Genomic DNA, 599 nt, shown 5'->3' on the forward strand with positions numbered 1-599 from the left:
AAGGAGCAACGACGGAAGCAACGAACACCCGTAGTCCAACGGCTGCATCGACGAGGGACCGAACAAGGACCGGCGTTGCAATCCACAGTCCAGACCAGGGCGACGAACGAGCCGGCGACAGAACACGCAGTACGTCCCCGATCTCCCTCGGCCGCTTTTGAGAGCCTGCCTTCCCGGGTCCGATTCACGATAGCAGTCGCTTCATAGCTAGACACTATCCGTGGTCGACCCCCCATCCCTCGCTGTATGTTATACAACCATACCCACGACCCATATTGTTAATAGGACGGAGCTTATAGCCCGTCGTGACGGAACGCCTTACCGACAGCTCGCTATCCAGCCCGGCTGTCGTGTTAGCGGACTTACCTCCCCCCCTACACCACATTAACTGTATATATATTTATATAGAAATAAACAGAAGAAGTGATACCGAACAGCTTTAGTATTATTATTTCACTTCCCACGAAACGAGCCAGAAGGCTACCGTTTCACGGTTCTATATTCAAAGTTTATTCATACTATAGCCAGTATTAAAAATAATAAAATATGAGTATTTTATATAGATTCATAATTACCAATTTTAAAAAAATAGGTATTAA

The sequence above is a fragment of the Acyrthosiphon pisum genome, chromosome A2, assembly GCF_005508785.2.
Source record: "Acyrthosiphon pisum isolate AL4f chromosome A2, pea_aphid_22Mar2018_4r6ur, whole genome shotgun sequence".
In the NCBI taxonomy this organism is placed as follows: domain Eukaryota; kingdom Metazoa; phylum Arthropoda; class Insecta; order Hemiptera; family Aphididae; genus Acyrthosiphon; species Acyrthosiphon pisum.